This window comes from Tupaia chinensis, unplaced genomic scaffold, assembly GCF_000334495.1.
Source record: "Tupaia chinensis unplaced genomic scaffold, TupChi_1.0 Scaffold000018_1, whole genome shotgun sequence".
Taxonomy (NCBI): domain Eukaryota; kingdom Metazoa; phylum Chordata; class Mammalia; order Scandentia; family Tupaiidae; genus Tupaia; species Tupaia belangeri.
Window position 1 is genome coordinate 1406718 of NW_006159448.1, and position 23969 is coordinate 1430686.

At 38.2% G+C, this 23969-nt stretch overlaps 1 protein-coding gene across 17 annotated transcripts in view; it reads left to right on the top strand.

Moving 5' to 3' along the window:
- Positions 1 to 23969, top strand: part of MAP2 (microtubule associated protein 2) — a 349368-nt gene that overhangs the window by 229404 nt on the left and 95995 nt on the right. The window lies entirely within an intron of this gene.

Sequence of the window (23969 nt, forward strand, 5' to 3'; positions counted from 1 at the left end):
GGAAAGATTACAAATGATTTATTTGTTGTTCTAGGAAATTCTAGGAAATGCATTTTAATTTAATTTGTTTTTATTAGAAATACTAAATATATCATCTTAAATTGGCCAGAACAATTTTTACTGTAGTGCTTTTATTACTTCTTTAGTATGCAGTCACTGGAGAGAGAGAGGAAAAGTGAGAAAACACTTCCCATGGAGGGTGGTCATGCTGCAGTCTCTTCTTCCCTTTTTCTCTCCTTTCAAGATTTTGGACATGCACACACATGCTCCCTGCATTTTTTTTCCCAGGCCTCTGAATCCAGGGCTTGAACCTCCAAGTAACTCATGTGAAATCCAACCACCTTAACTACATGCACTGGCTGGCCACTATTTTATTTTTAAACAAGAAAATTATCAAATTTCAAAGCAAAAAGCAAAATGTCCAACACATAGATTAAACAAATCCTAAGATTAAGCTATATTAAAATCTCTTCTAAAGAAAGAATAAAATCAAACTGGCTCCTCGATCTGTTGGTTAAAGTAGCCAGATCCCACAAGGTCCACCACATGATTCAAGTCCTGAGCCCAGTGGATTGAAAAATAATCCAGGTACATGTGTGTGCACGCCTGAAATCCCTAAAGGAGTGAGAGATGGACAAGAGATTGTGAAGTGACCGGTGCTTGTGAGAGGCACTTTCTCCTCTCATTCGCTTTCTGTCTGTCTTTCTCTGGTGAGGACATGTGCTCTTTAGCACTAAATAAATAAGTAAATAATCATGGAAAGGAGAAAGTATCTTACCCTTCTTTTTCGCTTTCTTAATAAGATGTGTTGCAATCCCAAGATGACATAACCTCCTTAAGTATGTTCTAATATTTCTTTCCTAATACCTCTGTGACATGTGTATAAAACAAATGTCATATAATTATTTACCTTTTTTAATTTACATAAATGATAATATACTGTAGATACTCTTTAGCAGCTTTCTCTCCGAACATAATTAGAGGTTCATCTATATTGATACATGAAGATCTGGTTGGCTCATTCTGTTATAAAATTGACTCATTTCAATGTTTTAATCTTCAGATAATTAATATTATTAATTATTATTTCTAACTAATTGTCATGACTTGAAAGATTTAACACTAAAAAGGTTTAAGCATTGCTTTCAAAGCCTATTTTAGATTTGTTTATAAGGAATCCAAAATTCTTAATTTATAGTACCATACCAATTCTGCTTATGCTTTAATTTTTTTAACTACAAAGCATTTTTAATTGGCTTAGAAGGATTTTGCTAATCTAATAGAACTCAGAGCTTTGGCTTTCTTTTTTTTTTTTTTTTTTTTTTCTATAACATAATAATTGAAACCTGTTTTATGTCCCATTCTATGAAATACTTAGTATTCTCAAATATAGCATAAATACTGTCTTTTACATTTTTTAAAATTTTTGCTATAGGGTATATGTACTCACCTGAGAGAGACAGAGAGTGAGAAGGCACACCCCAAAGGGGAATGGTCACACTACAAACCCTTCTCCTTCATTCTCTTGAGATTTGGGGGATGCCCTCACACACATCTGATGTGTTTCTCAAGCCACCAGATCTGGACCTCAAACCATGCAGAAAGCCATGTGAATCCAGCTGCCTTAATCACCATACCACCGGCTGGCCCACTCTCTTTGAAATTTAAGGCAATAAAAAAATAATTTTGTTTGATTTATTCTAATACTAATTTCCATATTACCTTATAAGATCATGAAAGAAACTAAAAAACAAAACAGTACTTTTTTTTCAAAACATTTAAAATACTATAGTTACTTCTATAAGTTAAAAGAAATGTCACTCTTCAGTAGTGAGATAGGTAGAATTTTTTTGAAACTTTTCTTTTTTCGTGTGTGTTTTTTTATTATCATCATAATCTTGTTTATATTACATTGAATTGCATATAACTTTACAATGTATTACATTGCTTTTTCAAAAGGGGAAACTTTTATTTTCTGAGGGGACTACATTACTACTTGTTTTAAGAGGCCCCAAATCTGGGCGTGCCTGCTAAATGTTTGCTGATTCCAAAGAACATGCCCCAAGGTCCAGCAGACAAAGACATGGATTTACTTACTAGGAAAGCTCCACTGACGGTCAGATGGAGAAGGGGCCATGCTATCACCAAAGACAGACGCAGGTTTCATGTGCCAAGAACGAAGCATTCATAAATCAAGTAAAGACGTACATTATGTAGAGGTTTCAATGCCACATCAACTTGTCAATTGATAGAATTAACAGATTGTGCCCAGTTTTAGTGCCTCTAGTCTAGTGGTTTTAATTATGGGAGAGGTATAAATCAGACTTCACGAACAGCCCAGGCCACAGGCCAGTTCGCTGAGATAAGTAAATGTTCATGAGGACTTCACAAGGCCCAACTGGGCCAGTAACCGGATCTCAGAGAAATAGGGCAAAAAGGGAGGGGGAGGAGAGCTCATGTATGGAGTTTACCACTCACTACTCTTAGAATGGGGAGAAGAAAAGGAGGAAGAAGCTAACGTTTTGGAGCAAAGACAAGTAAATATGAAACTTCACCTAAGTCATTTAGGTCAGCAATGCATAACCATTTTTCATATGAGAAAGTAGGTTGAAATACATCTGGTAATATACTCAAGATCATATAGAAATTGCAGAGGGAACCAGCTGTTTGCGTAATGGCTATGTCGCTGGACTCCCATGTAGTCAACTGCGGTTCGCGTCCCGGACCCGGTGGCTTAAGACTCATGCCGGGCGCATGTGCGTGCGTGCCCAAGATCCCAAGAGGAGAATGGAGAAGGGATTACGGTGTGACCATCCCCCCTGGGGGGTGATTTCTCGTTTTCTGTCTCTATGTCTCTGTCTGTCTGGTGAGTGCACACGCCCTGTAGCGAAAAAAACTCTCCAAAAAAAAAAAAAAAAAGAAAGAAAGTGCAGAGCCTGGATTCATGTTAACCTTCGTTAGGTCCCAAATCTATTCTCCTATCAGAAAATGAATTGGGAGGAACCAGCAGTTAGCGTAATGGCTATGTCGCTGGACTCCCATGTAGTCAACTGCGGTTCGCGTCCCGGACCCGGTGGCTTAAGACTCATGCCGGGCGCATGTGCGTGCGTGCCCAAGATCCCGAGAGGAGAATGGAGAAGGGATTGCGGCGTGACCATCCCCCCTGGGGGGTGCTTTCTCGCTTTCTATCTCTCTGTCTGTCTCTGTCTGTCTGGCGAGCGCACGCGCCCTATAGCGAAAACCTCTCCAAAAAAAAAAAAAAAGAAAGAAAATGAATTGGAAAATCTATTTGGTACACAATAGAAGTTTAATTCATTCTAACAGTATTTACTAGGATTCTGTTTGTGATTTGGGGGCTGATGTTAGAAAGGCAAGAAAGACATTATCCACCTAAATTAAGAAAACAAGCTATTGGGAACTGCCAAGATTTATTCAGTAATATTGCAAAAGTGACCATTTAAGTACATATTTTTATTTTGCTATGTTGTCTTACTATTACTTACTAAGTATTTACCCTTGAAATCACTTAACCATTGCCCAATAGATAAACTGATGGGTGTTAAAATGCTTTGTAAATGACAAAGTCCTTTGCAATCATTTGCTAAAACCCTTTGTAATCATTTGTTAACATTGTTAAGGATTATATTCTGTAAAATTTAGAATTGAATACTCTCAATATAACACATGTAATTTTTAATGTAAAAGTTGATACAGGTCTCTGCAGTTCAAGTCTTACTATTTTGCATAGAATCAGCATCTTTAATGCACGAAAACTCCTTTAAATTAAAGTGTAGTGGTCTACAGCAATGAAATGGATTTGTTTCCACCTGCTACCACCTACTAGAGGCATATTATTTAACCTCTTAAAGCCTCATAGTAGGACATTGCAGTAACAAGCTTATGCCTGTCTAGAATCTTACTGTGTGTCATCATCTCTATCTCATCATCTCTATCTATGTCATTCAAATCCACTGCCATATACTTTTAGTACTGTCATCACCCCTTATGCTCAGTCTTGCTCTCCTATAGGCTATTGTTCACATGGAAGTCAGAGTGATTTTTCTAAAAAATCTTCATCAGTTGGGACCAGCAGTTGGCGTAATGGCTGTGTCGCTGGACTCCCATGTTGTCGACCGCGGTTCGTGTCCTGGACCCGGTGGCTTAAAACTCATGCCGGGCACGTGTGCGTGCATGCCCAAGAGCCTGAGAGGAGAATGGAGGAGAAGGGACTGCAGCGTGACCATCCCTCCTGGGGGGTGATTTCTCACTTTCTGTCTCTCTGTCTCTCTCTCTCTGTCTGGTGAGCGTACGCGCCCTTTATATTCTGTAAAATTTAGAATTGAATACTCTCAATATAACACATGTAATTTTTAATGTAAAAGTTGATACAGGTCTCTGCAGTTCAAGTCTTACTATTTTGCATAGAATCAGCATCTTTAATGCACGAAAACTCCTTTAAATTAAAGTGTAGTGGTCTACAGCAATGAAATGGATTTGTTTCCACCTGCTACCACCTACTAGAGGCATATTATTTAACCTCTTAAAGCCTCATAGTAGGACATTGCAGTAACAAGCTTATGCCTGTCTAGAATCTTACTGTGTGTCATCATCTCTATCTCATCATCTCTATCTATGTCATTCAAATCCACTGCCATATACTTTTAGTACTGTCATCACCCCTTATGCTCAGTCTTGCTCTCCTATAGGCTATTGTTCACATGGAAGTCAGAGTGATTTTTCTAAAAAATCTTCATCAGTTGGGACCAGCAGTTGGCGTAATGGCTGTGTCGCTGGACTCCCATGTTGTCGACCGCGGTTCGTGTCCTGGACCCGGTGGCTTAAAACTCATGCCGGGCACGTGTGCGTGCATGCCCAAGAGCCTGAGAGGAGAATGGAGGAGAAGGGACTGCAGCGTGACCATCCCTCCTGGGGGGTGATTTCTCACTTTCTGTCTCTCTGTCTCTCTCTCTCTGTCTGGTGAGCGTACGCGCCCTATAGCAAAAACCTCTAAAAAAAAAAACTTCATCAGTTGATACACTTCTGTACAAAACTTACCAGTGGTTTCCTGTAATAATCAGAATAAAGCTCACACCCCTACTGTGGCCAACAAGATGCTCTATAAGCTGACATTTTCTACCTCCCTGACATTATTTAGCACCCCCACTTATCTTAGTGGACTCTTGCTTGTTGAAAGGATGAGTAAGTATGCAGAGGTTACCACGGAACCATGAAGGTAGATGCTCCGTACACTCAATATCCTTAATGCGCATCGGTGTTGTTGTTCCCTGTTTAAGGGTTTCTTCGATTTGTCTCAACATAACTTGTCACTGCTGTAACACTAGAGCACTTTCCTCCTTTTTGCCTATTTTTTTTTTAAGTTTTGCTGAAGGGTGTGTATACTTGCCAGAGACAGAGTGAGAGGAATAGTAAGAAATCACCCCGCATGGGGGATGGCCATGCTGCAATTACTTCTGGTCCACTCTCCTCTCAAAATTCTGGGTATGTACAAATACATGACCAGTATGGTAGTTTTTCAAGCTACTGGGTCCAGAATTTAAGCTCTGCAATCAGCTATGTGATAGCCAGCCACCTTAACCTCCACACCACCTGCCGGCCTGCACTTTCGTATTTTTAATTAGTGATGTTATAGCATTATGATAAAATTTTATTTTGCTGATTTGTAATTTTTTAAAAGAATTATTTTTTAAATTTCCTTTATTAATTCTTTTTTTTTTTAATTTCAGAGAAAGACAAACACAAAGAGAGAGCGATAGAGAGAGAGAGAGAGAGAGAGAGAGAAATTGAGAAAGCAAACCACCAGGTGTGGGACCGGAACCATGGTTGGCCACGTGGGAGTGTCCAGCATTTTAACTATTGTGCCACCTGCTGGTCTCCACTGATTTGTAATTTTGTAATTTTTAATCTTAATTTATAGTGAAAATAAACCCACACATAAAGAAACTAAGAACAGATTAGCAGGATGGACATAAGAAAGCTATTTGAGGAGCAGAAAGTATTTATTAATCCTTGCAATCTTTTTTTTTTTCATTGCCAGAGGGCATGGGTGCTTAGTAGAGAGAGAGAGATAGAGGGAGAAAGAACCTACCAATGGGACGAGGTCATGCCACAATCTCTTCTCCTCTATTTCTCCTGCAAGGAATTTTGGCATACACACACAAACGCATGCACCTGGCAGGGACCAGGATTTGAGCCCTGATCAGTCATATGGCATCCAGCTTCCTTGAACACTAGACCACAGGACCAGACCAGCCCAGTCTTATAGTCTTTTGACTAAATAATGATAATACTAAGGTTTCATACACCCTAACATTGTTTAGATTTTATTTTATCTTCAGAATAGATTTATACCTTTAAATCATGCATAGATAGGTCAAGATTATCTTGTAACAATTCTCTGAAAAACAGACTGTTTGCTTTGTTTTATTTTTACAGTATTCCTAGGAGCAGCACTTGATGAGTGTTTATATTGTTGAGAACATTGGCAAGAGAAAGATAAACAGTTAAGACCACACTACCCCAACAATTAAGGAAAAGAAGGAGAAAACCTGGTATTTTCCCCATTCTCTCTGAAAATAAGTACCTTGACTTGCACTGACTTCCTTCATCAGAACTCAGCGCTGGTCAATGGCACTCTGTGTGAATAATTTTAAAGGCAGGTTAAACATTCCAAAAATACATTCTATTGGTAAATTAGGATATCAGATGCTCCCTTTATGAAAGCCTATCATACTCTGTACTATCAGCTGGCAGTCGTACTCAGACCCCAAGCGATTCTGGCTCTTATTGAGCAAGAACCTATTCCAAGGGTGAGGTTTGGAAGAGGGATCTTTCATGGTTAACTAGAGACAGTAAGAGGGAGATTGCCTACATACTCTGGCGGGAGTTAAAATAACAATAACAGTCCTCCCACTTACCAGGCTGAGTCATAAGCACATTCTACTGATTTCTCAGCAATTCTAGCAGATTGTTTGGGCTGGAATTCTGTAGGCAGAAGTGGGCGCCACCTGCTGCAAAGGCTCTAGTTCTTCTTTGGAGGTGTTGTTATTAAGTCTTGTCTTTTAACAGTTTGGCCAGATGGAAAGAGAGAAGGAAAAAATTTAGACCTGATGAGCACTTTCTCTAATGCTTGTGATAAATGAATGATGATCCAGACATAGTTATCCTATTAGTTCTTTTCCTGATCATTAATCACTTGAAAAGGGAGGCTTAGGGACAGCTGATGGCATGATGGCAGGGGCAATGGTTCCTACATGGCCTACATGTGCAGTTCAAGTCCTAGACCTGGCAGCTTGAGAAACACACTGGGCACATGTGCATGCATACCCAAAGTCCAGAAGAGAGAAATAGAGGAGAGGGCACTGTGGGGTTGCCATCTCCATTGGAGGATGCTTTCTTATTGAACGTGTGTGTGTGTATGGGTGTGTGTGTGTGTGTCTCCAGCAAGTGTGCATACCTTCTAGCAAATCAGAAAAAAAGAGAGAAACAGAGAAAGACAGGAAGTCTTATTGTGGAAGATCTTGCAAGTCAAATTTTGCTGGATGTTTCTGCATAAAATTCTGGAGGCCAATGACAGTAGCCACGTCTCAGTCAATTTATAAGAAGAGTTGAAACTAATAGAAATCTGCTTTTGGCTTAAGAAGAACAGGAAAATTATCATATGGTGTCTGAGGTATCATATAATCCAAGGACTGGGAAAAAGACAAATTTCATGGGAGTCTAGACTCTGGAGCAAAACATTAGTCAGGAGGCAAGACCATCATCTTCCAAGTCTCTCTGGGGCCCCAGTGCCTCACTTCTCTCTGTACCTCTCTTGGATTCAAATGGCCTTTTCTTTGCATAGAGACCAGATTTTTCTTTGGCTCTTTGCCCAAGCAAGCACAGATATGTGGTTTGCTTGCCCATCAGTGCCAGTCTCATACAATAATTGTATATCATTTTTTAATTACCCGAGCTATTTATTTCATAAACTGTGGCCAATGGAATAGACTAGGTGAAACATACATGGTTGTCAGGATCCTATACCCCTGAGTGAAAAGAAGGAAGAGTGATAAGTAAAATGGAGTCTTGCTGTTAAGCAAATACCGTCAACAGCTATTAAAAACCTTACAGTGTAGTTTATTTACTCTTACCTTCCTTAAACTTTCCCTTCATTGATAATCAGCATTTAGAAAGCTAAGGGTTTGATGTTAAGAGATTGAAAGCAGGGTATCTAAAACCAGCCTCCATGAGAAAGATAAATGAATGAGGACTTCTTGTCTGAGGTCTTTGTGTAATCGGTATTTGAGGGAATTTTCACTGCATATTTTTTTTTCAGATTAATCACATACATGTGCATATTTTATGGTTATCTGGTCATGAAGGCTCAGTTACTGCACTGATGAAGAGTCTTTTCCATACTGTGGTTGGGGTATTGAGACTGAGGACTTCTATAAGCCTTTGAAAGACTTGTTCTTTCTGTCTTTGCTCCTTGAGACCTAGGTAGCACTTTTTAAAACTAAAGGGAGTTACAAACAAAAGAGAGAGAGAGAGAGAGAGAGAATGAGTGGAGAGCAAAATGGCCATCGTAGATAAATTTGGAGGTAGAATGAGCAGTTTGAGGGAGTGCTTCAGATACAGAGTAAGTGTTCAGTCTTTAACTTGCCACATTTTCCTGCAAAAATAAAGTCACTAATAAGATGAATTCACCAGGCCCTCCTGTTCCTTCAATGCAGCAGTAAATAGGTGGACTTAATAAGAGGTGTGCGGGTGTGTGTATGTGTGTGTGTGTGTGTGTGTTGAAATGCACACCTTTAACTCGGTACTCAATACAGATAGTTCTGCATTTCTACAGAATTTAGCACAAATGTGATTGTATGTTTGGGAAACTTCAAAGCCTCAGTCCTATGGTAGTGAAAACCAGTTTTAATTTGGAATAAAATATGATAAGAAGAAATTTGCAAGCAAATCTTTCAGTTACAGTTCTATAAAACTGGCTGTTTCCTGTGGAATGTGTGTATTTTGCCTGTAGTGATGTGTTTGGCTTGTCCTCTTTTCCCCCTCAGCTTCTACTCCTGGCAAAAATAAATGAATGCGGGACCAGCAGTGAGCGTAAAGTCTATGTTGCTGGACTCCCATGTAGTCGACCACAGTTTGAGTCCCAGACCCGGTGACTTAAACTCACGCCGGGCGCGTGTGTGTACATGCCCAAGATCCCAAGAGGAGAATGGAGGAGAAGGGATTGTGGTGTGGTCATCCTCCCTGGGGGGAGATTTCTCGCTTTCTGTCTCTCTGTCTCTCTCTGTCTTTCTGGCAAGTGCACACGTCTTATAGCAAAAAACTCTCCCCCCCCCCAAAAAAAAAAAAGAAAAAAGAAATTTTAAAAAATAAATGAATGAATAAATACATAAATAAATGTGATTGAAGAAGCATTTCCCCCTCCCTCGATGGTCATGCTTTAACCTCAACGTATCCACCTAATTCTCAACTGAAATATATAAACTTCTTTTCAAGTCAATCATCTTTTCATGAGAAAGAAAAGAATATGAGATGAAGCAGGCAGAGACCTCTACCTTGTTCAAGTTTTAGTTCTATAAACACAAGAAATCCAAATAAGTAATTATGTAGAAGCAGGATACTTCAATATGTGTTTAAAGAAATAGATAGTCCATTTTAATTGTGTTAAGTAAGATAGGAGAATATCGTAAGGGGGGATACTGAAGTAAGAGAGGAGAAGAGTTTCAAACCGACTGAGGAATTCCTAACTGATTCATCATACAGTGGAAATTCAGTAGGCAGCAATGTTTCTGAGCAGAATGACGTGATCACATTTGATTTAGCAAGCTTGATTACACTGGCAAAATGGATTAGGCTGTAGATTCTGAAGCAAAAGAAAACTGAACATATATACTGACATGAGCCTACATATTCAACATGTGATGGTGACCAGAAATGTACTAAGAAAGGAATTTGGAGCTAGAAATAACAATCAAGATTGGAATTATGGACTAAGTACTCCTCCACATGTCCAGTATATAAAGTCTTAGGAATAAAGTGCCTTGGAAAAGATAGTTTCACAAAACAGGACAGAATACTAGGGAACTTCTGTGTTGACTTGGGTAGGAGTGGAGGTCATGGAGAAATAGAAAAGTCAACAAGATATATAGGAGGAGCCATGACTAGCATGAACCAGTAGCATAATTATAGAAAATTATAAGGTTACAATTTTTAATACTTTTATGTTCTCCAGCCTTATTGATGAGGATGTGTATGGTGGTCTCAACTGTGCTGGACTAAGGTGTATATCATGCTGGGTAAAGTCTCTTCACAATCTAAATGATGTATAGCAATTTAATATATGAATAATAATTTTAAAATATGCATATATAAAAAAAGAAAGTAACCATCATGCATATACCTTAGTTTGGGGAAAATAAAAAGAAAAAAGTTGATTGAAAGGCAAGTTGATGCTTATAGTGAGAATAAAATGTGATTGTCGTTTCTTTTGCTAAAAATAATGATATGTTAAGTCAAGGAGAATAAAGAACAGACAACAATAATAAATAAAACAAATAGAAGTGTTCTCCTTCATGCTTCAGTGACCATCAAAAGCCATGAAAACTTCAGTAACTGCGAAGTCTCTCTCCGACACTGCCTCTCTGTCCACCAAACATGACCTGTGTTGTAGTCAGGCATCACAAATCGCGCATGTCTGAAACAGAACTCATCATTTCCGTCTGTGCTTTTCCTGGCTCCCATCGTCTGCAGGATCTCCACTAGTATATATCAGGCTATCCAAATAGAAACTGAAGAATCCATTTATAATCCTCTCTCTTCTTTAATTCCTAAATTTGACCAGGCACCAGGCCTTATTTCCTACGTAAAAGGTTCCTATTTAAACATAAACATCAAATTCATTGAAAGTCCTTTAAAATAGGGGTCAAAGCTGCTATCTCTAGACAATCTCTAGTCTCTTCCTTTTATTCAATTACCTTTTCTTTATTCCCAGCAGATTACTCCTTGCCTTCTTTAATTAAATTATTTATCTTTGTACGGCGTGCTTTCCTAATGTTGCCTTTGTTATTTCTGCTGCTCCTTACCAAATATGTGTATTCCCTTTGCCTGCCTTACAAAACCAAGGTTTGTTCAATTCAAATGTCATTCCTTCCATGGAGCTTTTGCTAGTTTCAGAAACTGGTAATATTCTTTTGAGTGATGAGGGGCATTTATCACCATTTAAATGTATGTGCACTACAGAAAAACCATGTTGGTGGTCATTATTTTAAGCTTTGTCTTTCTCCCCAACTTTGTGAAGTCCTCAAAGGCACAAGTTTTGTCTTTTCTGTTGTCTTCAAAACTGTCATTAGATTTGAAACAAATATTTAATAAATTGTTGTTAATAGTTTTTATTGAGTAAATAATGAGTGAGTGAAAGAGTGAATAGATGATAAGTAAATGAGAAATTAAACAGATAAAAAAGAAATGAGAGGACTATCCTGTGGCATGGTGGTTAAAGTGGCTGGATCCCACCTGGCTGACTTCATGGTTGGAGTCCTGGCAGCTTGAGAAACACGCCAGGCATTTCTGTATGTGCCCAAAATCCCAAAAGGAGAGAAAAATGTGGGAGAAGGTACTGTGTCATGACCAGTGGGGGCTGCTTTCTCATTTTGGCGCGCTCTCTCTCCCTCTCTCTCTTTCTCTCCCTTGTCTCTCTCTCTAATGAATGCATATGTCCTCTGGCAAGTACAGGAACAATGAAGAAATGAGCTGTGGTTCTAAGACAGCAGACTTTAAAAATGGTTTTTATAGTAATGATCATCATTACATTGACAGGTTATGTGTGTGTGTGTGCGCGTTTGCTTTAGGTAGAAAAAAAAAAAGAATATGTTTGTAGTCAGAATGAAAGAGAAGGAAGATGATCTGGCAATGAGGGGGATAAAGAGGAATTGAGGAGGCCGGAAGTAGACCACGTGTAAAGGCTCTGTCTTCTACCATTTCGGGAGTAGAGATGATAGAACATGGTTTCTACCTTATTCTTCACACAGTAGGATTCCGTAGGCAATGATATTTCTGAGCAGAAGAATGCTGTGATCACATTTGATTTATTGATAGCTTGATTATACTCATGAAGATATGCAAAATGGATTAGGCTGTAAATTCCAAAGCAAAAGAAAACTGAATATTTACATTGATAAGTGTTTACATAGTTCACATTCATGATGGTGTCCAGAACCTTAGCAAAAAAGGTATTCCCCAAAATTCCTTTTTGCCCTATGCAAATGTCAGACTGTCCTAATGTTCTCTGAAAGTGAGTGCAGATTCTGTCCCCACAGGGGCTAGAAAGCAGACTCTACTAAAGACCAACAAAGAGGATTGATCTCTTAGTTTCAGCCACACCAGAAAAGCAGAAGGCGCGAAGAGGGTTATTTCGGAGGAGCAGCAGGAAATGCTCCTTCCTCAGATTTGCTCTCTCACGTCTCCCACTCAACACCCACAGGCTATTCTTAATGCTGTCAGGATTTACTGTGCAGGCAATAAATTGGGGACAGTCATTGCAACATGCTTCATTTAATCCTGTTAATTCTGTTCATCTCAGTGTTTTTAAAAATCTTGTCATACTTTTCTTTAAACCACAAATAGTTAGGAATAACTAATTCTCTAACACATATTGTAGATTCAGAGATATGTAATTGCTTTGTTTCTTGCTCAGGCTACCCTCCTGGTAGTTCAGGGTGGGAGATTATTTTTCCTCTTTGTAATCAGCCAGGAATCCGAGCTCCTTCTGTTTGTGGCTATGCTTTGTCATTGTCTGCATCCAGCCTCCAGAAGGGCAGAGTCCAAACCATGGAAGTGTGCATAGCACTTTTGCTGCTGCTGGTTCCAACTCAGTCACATGACTGTACCAATTTGCAAGGGAGATTAGGAGATATATTCTAGCTAAGTGATCAGGAATGGGAAGGAAAGGTTTTGGTAAACTGTTAGTAGCCTCTGTAAGACCAACAGAACTATCTGTCTACTAAATATGATTCAAAAACTCAAGCAATGGCAAGAGTAGATGTCAAAGAGATAAAACTGCATATTGTAGTAAATGCATTAAATACACCAGTCTTCTGAAGTTAATTCTGATAGTAAAACACAAATAATATATTGTTTTAAAAACCTACTAATAGAAATAATCTTTGTTTCCAAAATAATAGTGGCTACAAAAGAAGAATGGCTAGTACTGCTCTTGGTTTTCTTCAATAACCTCCTTTGAAAGAAATCAACTGATTAATAGATGGAGAAAGCTTCAATGTGGAGCAAAATGCGTACTTGTCATTTGATGCATTTCTAAAATTTGTTATTAAAAAGACTGGTCAAATTGGAATGCTCAAATAAAAAACTATTTTTAACTGAGAAGGGTATGTCTTTTTAAGGAAAAATAAAGAATAAAAGTAGAATATTGAGGAAAAAACATCCATAGTTGGTACTTTTGCAAAAGGAGTTTAGGAAATTATGAGTTTTTGATGAACTCACAAATAATCATAGGAGTATCCATCACATCATATTTTGTATTTGCTCGATTAATATGATTGACATTTATTTGGATGGTGGTAGACATCACTGTTCACATAGCAGGTGGCAGTGTATCTGACTATTTTACATGAACTGAATATTGTGTCATGGTGTTTGTTAAAAGCCATTGCATGCACTAAATAATCTATAACACCAACTTATCTGCTCAATAGCTCAATCACAGAGTTTCAGTTTCTTGTGACTGTGGAATACTTGAGTTTTTTCAAAGATACTGTATTGCAGTAAGTCTCCAATCACTTGTTTTTCTTTGAAGTTAAAACTCCCTTTGAGAATAGGTGGCAATAGCATCAGAGAACATTTAAAAAGGAAGAACTCCCAAGAAAATTGGCCTTTTTGACAAGTATTTAAAGAAAGACAGTTTGATATTTTAGTCTGCACAAAAAGAATGAGAAACAATGAGCTAAAAACCAACATGGCTGATAGTGGAGGGTCATCCCTTCTGAGTGTCCCTGTCAAATCTTTCTCTTAAGAAGTAAAATGATTTACTTAACCTACTAATTTCTTGCCTTTTTTTTTCTTCCTCATCCGCCCCCTGCACTTTTTTAAAATGAATGTCAGGGACTCCAGTTATACCATGTGCTCAGTAATTACTACAGAAGGCAGTGTGATTGTAAGACAGTTGTAGTCTTTGTGAGAGAAATTTAGAATTCACTGAAGCAAATACTTAGTGAGGGGGTGCCAAAGCTTGAGTCATTTAAAACCATTGTGAACAGAGCTCTAGGAAAGACCCAGAAGTAATGAATCCTGAATAAAAACCAAAGGACCAAAACAATCAAAAAGATCTTTTTCTAAGACAGACTGCTGGGCCACCAGAAAGTTCTTACTACTAAGAAGCAGCGTGTAAGCCTTTTTGGGTTTGGCGTGTGTTTTCCTTTTGGCATATGTTTAAAATTGGAGTGTGTCTTGGTTTTGGAACCTAAGAATTCTAAAGGAAATTTTGCTTAAAAAGCAAGAGGAATTAAAAAATATAGTGTATGGGATAATATATGTATGTACAGATATTTAATATAGTCATACATATTAATACATATATCTGAGAATCATTTAATTATACATTGAAAAGGTGATATTTGAACAGAACATGAGGTCAGGGAAATTCTTCAGTGAAGCTCTGTAGAAATAACATACTCATGTATGTGTTTTATATAAATGTCTCAGGATAGAACTGAGTAACTACGTTACATAGTTTAAAATACTTGTAATGGAGGCCAGTCCACAGTGTGCTGGTTAAGGCTATTAGATCTCACACAACCAGCTATGTGATTCGAGTCCCGAACTTGGTGACTTGAGAAAGATGCAGTGCGTGTGTGTGTGTGTGTGTGTGTGTGTGTGTGTGCGTGCATGTGCTCAAAATCCCCAAAGGAGGAAGGCATGAAGAAGAAGCATGTAGGCTCTCTGGAAAAATTAAAAAAAAAAAAATTGCATATGGAAAACACATACAAAAACTTTCTAAATTTATTTTTCCCACTATAGTTTAAACCATAACAAGTATAAAATGGATTCCCTCCCATAGTTATAATTTTATTGTGAGAGCACTTGACATCCACTCTCAGCATTTTTCAAGAATACAGTGTCCAGTATCTCTTTATTAGCTAAAGTCACCATGTGTTGCAGTATATTACTTGTTTCATTCTTTTTTTTTTTTTTTTTTGTATATGGCTTGTGCACTCTTAATTATAATTTTGTATCCTTTGTCCAACAACTCCCCAGTACCACCACCACCAACCCACCACAACTACACCAGCCTCTGGTAGCCACCATTGTACGCTCTACTCCTGTGAAATTTATGTTTAGAGGAGTATTTTGTTGTTGTTGTTTCTAGAGAGCACATGCACTCACCAGAAAGAGACAGAGACTGGGACCACCAGTGGTGTGGTGGTTAAGGCAGCTGGAACCCACATGGCCAATTGTACAGGTTGAATCCCAACCCAGCAGCTTGAAAAACATGCCGGGTATATGTGTGTGTGCCTGAAATCCTGAATGAAGAAATGGAGAAGAGAACGAGGATGGCCATCTCCGCTGGATGTGCTTTCTCCCTTTCTCCTTCTCTGTCCCTTTCTGTCTCTCTGTCTTTCTCTGGCAAAGTGCACACTCTCTAACAAAATAAATTTTTCTTTTTCTGAGGAGGTTTTTGCTAGAGGGCGTGTGTGCTCACCAGAAAGACAGAGAGAGACAGAGAGACAGAAAGCGAGAAATCACCCCCCAGGGTGGATGGCCACTCTGCCGTCCCTTCTCCTCCATTCTCCTCGGGATCTTGGGCACGCAAGCATACGTGCCCGGCGTGAGTCTAAGCGACTGGGTCCGGACTCGAACCATGGTTGACTACATGGGAGTCCAGCAACATAGCCATTACACTAACTGCTGGTCCCTAGCAAAATAAAATTTGAAAAAAATGAATAAATAAAAAAAGAAATAGAAACAGAGAAGGGAGGAGAAAGCAATCCCATGGGGTATGAATGGTCATGCTGCAATCTCTTTTCTATTTCTCCCTCCTTTCAGAATTTTGGGCATGTAAACGCACTTGCCCAGCATGTTTCTCAAGCCACAGTGTTCAGGATTCAAATGACATGGTCAGCAATGTGAGATCTGGCCGCCTTAACCACTAGGCAACCCAGCTGGTCCAGGAAAACACATTGTCTAATCTATTATTTGTGCTTTAACCACTTCCCTCACTTCTTGTTTTTGAAAGATGAGTGAGATATTCTCTGTCATATTTATAAATTATTCCTGAAAGGCCTTTGGCCCTTTCCTATGGGATTTTGGATTCCTTTACATTTAAGTCTACAGAGTCTCAAAGGATATGTAGGTAGGCATCATATTTCAGGTTATTCCAAGTTTACCAAGAAACTATTTATATCTAACTAAAATGTTTGCCTCCTTTTGCCTCTGTGATTAAAATACCAGAATAAAATATAGTTTTAGTTTTAATATTGCATTCTAATTTTATTTGGTTTTTAAAAAAAATAAAAGATAAGTCATAGACAGGAAATGGTAAGAAAGATAAAATTAAATGCTACTCCTTAGCAAATCCTCAACCAAAATGTCCAGTTAGAATATGGGTCTTACATGAAGATAATGACAGTTGTCTGTGACTATGTTCTTAGAGAAAAGTAGTTATCTGGAACTTTCTCATATCATTGGCTATCTCGTTAGATCTTCAGTTTACGTTTTTACATTTACTCTGAACTTACTAACCTAAGCTTGGAGAGTTTCTTCCTTTTGATCTCTCTCCTAATTTAGCAGATCAAAGATTTTGAAAAAAATCAAGGAAGCAAATTGTTTTGTTCTCATACATCTTTGGGCACAGATAGTACATTCTCCATCGACTTCTCTCAGAAGCTTTTCAGTAGTCTCACCTAGGATCCTGAGAACGGGCCGTAAGTGGTGAGTGAGCATAGTCTGCCAGTAACGTTAGCTCAGCCAAATGGAGATCTATGAGCCATGCTCTCTGAATGTATTCTCTGATCTAATGCTATAGTCTGACCTTTCTCCTTCACATTAACCCATCATTTTCTTTATAGACTTTCAGAACTAAAAAAAATAATTCTGAGTGTAACGCTCTATGTCTGTGTGTTTTAAGACATTTCCGTAAGTAGATGTGGTGACCTTTTCTTTGTGTCCAAGCTGCTGCAATGTTTCGCAATGAGTTTCAATACAGTCTTAAAAATAAATATGCATATGTGGTCCCAATATTGAGAATCATTTCTGAGTCTCTAGATTTATACCTTGTACCCAAGTTTTCCAGCATGAAATTGAAAAGAATGTCAAAAAAAATTTAGAGATGGACACTGGGTGAGCAAGAAGAGTCTCCAGATTTTCAGATTTTTCTATTGTTTATTTCTAGAAAAACAATGAGGTAATTTTTGCATATATATTAAAATATGAAATTCATGAAGCTTCAACAAAAGTTCAAAGGAAACCTACCTGAATGAAGTTGTCATTGTGCCGCCTTGTTCCTTTCCTCCATTCATCTCCTTTCCTTTCTAGAAATGAAAGATGCAATTAGGTCAAAGGGATTCTTTCTCTTTCCTTTTCAGGGATGTTACCACCAGTAACATCTCTTTCTTAGCAGCTTCCCATTAGCCTCACCTGTCACCTTCTCTCCCATTGAAAAATGATAAAGTTCTTGTTCTTTATCATTGTAATGGGTCTGATAAAATATTAGCATGTATTGGGCCTAGTATAAAGCAAATGCCACAAAATGAGTGTAGTGAAAAATTAATATACTGCTATAAAATTGTTGTGACATTCTTAGAAATGCATTTTAGTCTAAAGTTAATTTAACTTTTTGTGTTTTCCACATCAGTTTTATTTTGTTCTTGGACAGGTCCTATTTGCCTGACTTGAATACAATGAGTCTGTTTTTATATTTAGTCATTTTTGCCTGTAGGTTTCCCATATAATATTGTCATGGCCATGTCTTTACTTATGTTAACACTTAGAAGATTGGAATGGTGGGACCAGCAGTTAACATAATGGCTATGTCACTGGACTCCCATGTAGTCGACCGCTGTTCGAGTCCAAGACCCAGTGGCTTAAACTCACACCGGGCGCATGTGCGTGCATGCCCAAGATCCAAAGAGGAGAATGGAGAAGAGATTGCGGTGTGGCCATCCTTCTCTGCTGAAGGATTTCTTGCTTTCTGTCTCTCTGTCTCTCTCTGTCTTTCTGGCAAGTGCACGTGCCCTATAGCAAAAACCTCTCAAAAAAAAAAAAAGAAGAAGAAGAAGAAGATTGGAATGTTTATCATTGCAGAAAAATTAATTACTGTGGATATTCATTTACATGAATATTTTTCCAGCTCAATTTTTAAAAGCATATTTCTTTCAAGAAATAAGCTTTCTTAAAAGTTTATTATTTCTCTAGAAATAGAGAGACAGACACAGAGAGAAAGAGAGAGAGAGGGAGGGAGACCCCCAACAGATCTCAGCCAGCACAGATCATGGGCATGGGTGTGTATGTTTGGTGTAGACAGGGAGGCCTGGGACATGAACCCAGGACCTTCCCATGAGAGTCCAGTTGCATTACTGCTGTGCCATTGTATACCCCTCCAGCTCAAATTTTTAACATCTCCTAAATATAGACTAATTATATACATTTCAAGCCTGGAGAATTGAGCAAATTCATGTCATATCATATCCTTCCAGAAGTCTGGCAGAATGCAAGTAGCAAACCATGAAAATTGACCTGATTTCTAGAATTCACTCCAGGGTACGCTAAGATATGTCTGCTCAAAAAGATAAGTCAAGCACTATGTGAAGGCTGACCCAATTGGATCAGACCTGAGTTGTGAGAGAATTCTAAATGATAAGGGTTCTGTGCACTTCCTTTTCCGCCCAACTTAGCTTCTATCATGAACAAGGCTACTTTCAACTTAGCTCAGAATTCCTCTGAGCCACAATTACTGGAGAAGTGGGAACCTCACAGCAGAGCACACAGCTTGTCCTAAATCCAAAAGAAAAAGAAAAAGAAAGAGAAAAAGAAATAGAGAGAAAAATGAATTGCTTTGTTTTATATATGACTCATACTTTACTTTTATATGACTAATATTTTACCTTTCTCTAAAAGAGATAGTATTTAATATAATTAACTAGATTTTTTGGCCCTCCATAAATGTAGTCATTTAGTCTGTTCTAAATTGCATGTAATACAAATATTTTGTATTCATCCATTTTTCTTTTAAAAAAATGTATGACTCAGGGACCAGCAGTTGGCATAATGGCTATGTCGCTGGACTCCCATGTAGTCAACTATGGTTCGAATCCTGGACCCAGTGGCTTAAACTCACACCGGGAGCGTGTGCATGCATGCCCAAGATCCTGATAGGAGAATGAAGGAGAAAGGATTGCAGCCTGGCTATCCCCCGGAGGGTGATTTCTTGCTTTCTGTCTCTCTGTCTCTGTCTTTCTGGCAAGCACACTCGCCCTATAGCAAAAATCTCTCAAAAAAAAAAAAATGTATGACTCAGAAGGTTTATATTCCTGTAGCACCTGTTTTGTCAGCATTTGTTGTTAAGGCTGCTCTGTGCCAACATCATACTCAGTGCTGGAGGTTAGAGGTGAATACAGCCCTCCCTCTAGAAGCTAGCGTACCTCAGCGATGAGGGAGACAGAGAAGTGAGGCCCTCTAGAGTGAAGGCAAGTCATGGCAGTGCTGGGGGACTGCTCATTACAGTATCTTTCCAGAAATTGTTGCCTAGCCAAAATCTTAAAAATGAACAAAGCACAAACAAAAGCATAGGATTTGGTCACCCAGGTTCTTTCTTCTTAGAAAGTTTCCTGTCCTTTCTTTGACTCACTCACTCCTATTTTAAACTCAACTGAGGGGCCAGCAGATGGTATAGCAGTTATGTCAGTGGACTCCTATATGGCTGACTGCGGTTTGAGTCCCAGACCTGGTGGTTCAAAATCACTCTGGGCAGGTGCACATGCATCCCCAAGATGCTAGAAGAATAGAGGAGTAGGGATTGTGGTGTAGCCATCCCTCCTGGGGGTTGATGTCTCAATTTCACACTTACTGTCTCTGTCTCTGGCAAGCACACATACCCTAAGGCAAAAACCTCTTTAAAAAAATTAATGAATTTAAAAAAATAAAGTCAACTGAAGTGTTTCCTCCACCGAAAACTATTAATTGACTCCCCAGGGTGGTGGGAGCAGTCCATGTCCCTCCACCGTTTCCTGTCATTATCTCCATCACAGCACACACCATGCTGTGTTTCTGTTACTGGATTGTCTGTGATCTTCCTCAACATAGTGCTTTCTTTTTCCTTTTTTTTTTTTTTTTTTTTTTAATTCCCAGGCATCATTTTCTATCTCCAGATCCATAGAAGCCTTTATGTTACTGTTTTTGCAGACATTTAAAAAATTCATTATTTAATGAATCAAGATTGGTAATCTTAAATTGGTCACCATTTTAGCAGTTGTACAGACCAGCCTCCCATCAGTCAAAATCGGGATTGATTCTATAGTATTCATGACAAGGTGGTTATTCATCTTTTCCCAAAATATATCCTTGTCAAAGACTGCATACATTTCAAGGAGATGCAAAAACCAAATGCTATGACATTAGGTTGTTTTACATATATACATATACACATAAATGTACATGTATGTGTGTCTGTATACATCGTTACTGTATTTGGAATAAGCTTTTATCTGAACTTATTAGAGACAGAGCTTCAGTCACATGACTCACGTCTGTGAAGGGAGAATTGTTTGTCAAAAGCTAGAGGGACTGAGCAGATCTCATAAAAAAAGCAGGAAACAGAACAAATGGTATCTTACTATAATTGCCCAAGTCTTTATCCTTCCTTCTGTCTCTGGTAGCCAAAAGCAGATCCCATTTATGGAAAGCCATAAAGCATTTAATTTTTGTGTTTGTACATTCTCCACGTCCAAATTTATATCTTTTTTCTTTCAGTGACTGTTATTTTTTTCTCCAGTTTTTAAAATCTTGTGTGTGTGGGTTTTTTGCTTGTTTGTTTTTAATTCTATAATCTTTATTCATGATATACAGCACAGACTCCCAAGTTCATATGGGTCATGGCCCTGTTACAACTTCCTCCACAGAGGACGCTGAGTGTTTGTCCAGCTCTCCCTCCCTGTCTCTGTCTGGTGAGCACATGCATCATATAGGGATAAAAAAAATGCTCTGAAGCATCTAGTCCTCAAGGACCGATTATTATTTTTAGACTGTAGCCATTTTAGAAGCCCAGCCAGTGCCTTCCCTGTAATAGGGGTCTCAGGTGTTTAAAACAAAATTATTAATTGTGAAAATCCAAATCACAATTTTATACTTTTTTTATAATTTCCCTCCTAACCTTTTTATCCTGATACTTAAATGTATGCTTATCTAAGAAAAATTTAATTGAAATTGCTATGATTGAATGAAGAAAAAGAAAAATACAGATGCAGGAGTCAAAATTTATCTATACTCTGTCTATTCAATGGCCCAGCATTTTTTATAAGCTGATGAAGCTAGCATTCAGGTTTAGCACCATATCTAAGTTTACGTGCAGAACTAGGATTCAACCCCCATTTTTCTGGTTGAAAATCTATGAGTTATTCTACTATATCTCTTGTTGCAGGTCCTTAATTAAATATCATAAATAAAGGTTAAAGCTCTACAGCATTTTAAGTATTATTTCTGGTACGTATATGAAGTATTTACTAGTCCTCTTACAGCATGTAAGTAGGGACTCAAAGATCATCTATAGCTGTGAAGTATGCATTGTTTATCTTGGTCACAGAAGGAGCCTTACACAGTTTAACATGGTGGCGTGGCATCAGCGGGACAAATTTATGAAGTCAGTATTGTTATTTAGACTAGATTCTCCTTTTAACTCCAACCCTGTTCTATCAGTCTCTACCTTATGAGATAGCACATTACAAAATGAATGACAGTGGATTTAGTTTCTCATTTCAGATCTTTCTGGAAGTATTTGATCTGGTCAAGTAATTTACTGTCTTTGTCCTTAGTTTTTCAGTAAGGGGCAAACCATGCACTGGATCCCATTGTAAAACCTGTAAGACAGCAATGACTGATAGGTCACATTTATCAATTATTTCTATCTTGCCTGGAATTAGGATTTATTTGTATTATCCAGTTCTAACAGTAATCTAACACTGTTTCGTTTTGTATTCTGTGTACATCATCATTATAAATCATTTGTTAGGATCCCACTTTCTTCATACTAATCCATGCTAATTGTTGTTTGGTCACTGTGTGTGCTGAAGGAAGAGTTATCCTTATTGGCATTTTATAATCAACCTGAAAAGAGCAGAAAAAAAAAAACAAGGAAAAGAAAAGAAAACATGAACCATGTATCTGGAGTTCAGCTTAACTTCTGCATGTCATGAAACCTTTTCCTCCTTTTTGCATAGAATACAAAGTAGAAAAATACAGGGTTGAGGGCAGTTTATCAACAAATATTTAAGCATAGAACTCCTCAGCATTTACTAGCAAAGGTATAGGTTTTACACAAACTTCTAACACGATTAGGGACCAAAACAAGTTTGTATTTCTCAGTACTGATTTGGATGACAATAATAGTATAAGGCATAATTGAACCAATAAGGAAAAGAAAAACAATATTTATGTGCCTAGTCGTAGTATAAAACTGGCTGTTGTATTCTTTTGTTCATCTTTGGATATGTAGAGGCATAAAATTATAAGCCTGTGTTTTGACTGAACTGGCCTATTACATGATGATAAGGCAGAAGATGCCATAGAAAGCACTCTAGAATAGTTTATGCTAGGCAGTTACAGAAATGGAGATATGCCTATCTGGCATGCAATGTACTTTCCCTTAGATTTTGTAAGACTCCATTTTTTCCCCTTTTTGCCAATTTTTGAGAGTATTTAGGACTCCCTTATAATAATTATAATCAGTGACTATTTCTGTTCTTTATGATCTTTCTAATAGGATGATGATCTAATGATCTTTCTAATCCAAAGAAAAATAGTTAAGTTTATGTTATAGGTGAATCCCAGGGGGAAAGAGAATCTACTCTACTTAATGACACTTTCAGCACATCTCAGTTACTAGATAGTAAATCATTCAATTGCTTCTTTGAGAGCTTTATAAACACAGAATTATCTACCACATATCTGCCCCTTGCCTATTACTTCATATCTATCTCAAAAATTATCTAACAGATAAAGAATATTGAAACTCAATTTGAGATATGTTAAGGAAGTGTACTTCATCATAAGTCATTAATAAATGCCAAGGTACACCCAAAATAATATTCTGAGGCCAGAGTGGCACAGTGGTAATGCAACTGGACACATGGGAAGACCCCAGATTACCATCTTGAGGTTTCTCTACACATAATGGGCATGCACCCCTGCACCTGTGATCCGGGGTAACTGAAGCTGGGCGTGGGTCACAGTGTCAAAACCTTGTTGGGGGTGCCTCTGTCTCCTTCTCCATCCTTCTCTCTATCTCTGCCTGTCTTTCTCTTTTTCTTTTTCTCACTCAGAATAAATCAATATATTTTTAAATTAAAAATAAATTATTATAAAGGCAATGTGAAGATGTTGGCAGACCAACCACTGACTGACTAGTTACTATTCTCAAAAGAGGAAGTAGGTCTCTTCTACCAAAGACAATGGATAGTTTTAAATATCCTTTTAAGATATTTCTGTATTCTTCAAGTAGGATTAGGTATCACAGAGAAGTGCCTTATGCTATGGAAGCTAGAATGAGTAGTCAGTGCCGTGACTGATCATAAATGTCCTGGGAAGGAAATGAAAGATCTCAGCTTTCAACTGTTGAGTCTATTCACGTGCACTATTGGCATGACTGTCTTAACCCTTCACCTTACTTGTTCTTACAGGAGGGTTTAGTGTGTGTCCTTCTATCATTCCCACCACTCCCTGTTCTTTTCTTTTCA